We start from the raw sequence: 726 nt of genomic DNA on the forward strand, positions 1-726 counted from the left end.
GGGTCCATAGCTCAGTGGTAGAGCATTTGACTGCAGATCAAGAGGTCACCAGTTCAAATCTGGTTGGGCCCTTTTATTTTGGATAGACACTTTGTTCGATTTACTCCCGACCACCGAGTGTCTAAAGGGAAAAGAAATAAGAATAATTATCGATTCCATGTACATTAAGAAAAGAGTGTGGTATCCAAGCACCCACTATGAACATGGTTAAAAACTTACAATTAGTATGTGTCTACAAGACAATCTTGTACTCACTTCATGTTTTCCATATCTTTCATGTGCAGTTGCCCTAAACAAACAACACCAACTATTTTTGATGTTTTAAAATTATTTTTTTCAACATTTCCCTTATTTTGTACTATGAACCTATAAACTCTATTTTGAATATAATGCAAATATATATGTTCATTATATTTTAATTCTTTTTTTATTTCGAATGGGTCATGACTCTCTTTTTGTTTTCACTTACTCCTCCTAAATCTATAAAATGTCTCCTATTTTTTTTCATTTTCACTTTTCTTAAATATCAAAATCTTAAATAAAAAGGAAGAGCTCTCTAAAATATTCTTCTTTGCAAGTAATTTCACATAATTTAACATTTTAAAAATCGGTAAATTAAAAAATCCTATATTGATATATTCGTAATTTCATGTAGTCTTCCTAAGTTTGCCGACGACATTGTTTGTTGTCGAGCTTGATAATGTGAGTTTGTAACCCATCCGTTAG

At 31.1% G+C, this 726-nt stretch overlaps 1 non-coding gene across 1 annotated transcript; it reads left to right on the forward strand.

Moving 5' to 3' along the window:
- Positions 1 to 72, forward strand: TRNAC-GCA (transfer RNA cysteine (anticodon GCA)). Its single transcript has one exon. It is a non-coding gene; the product is annotated as a tRNA-Cys (tRNA).
- Positions 73 to 726: the final 654 nt, after the last annotated feature.

The sequence above is a fragment of the Cucurbita pepo genome, unplaced genomic scaffold (assembly GCF_057944985.1).
Source record: "Cucurbita pepo subsp. pepo isolate OVF unplaced genomic scaffold, ASM5794498v1 scafford_2, whole genome shotgun sequence".
NCBI classification, from domain to species: Eukaryota; Viridiplantae; Streptophyta; class Magnoliopsida; order Cucurbitales; family Cucurbitaceae; genus Cucurbita; species Cucurbita pepo.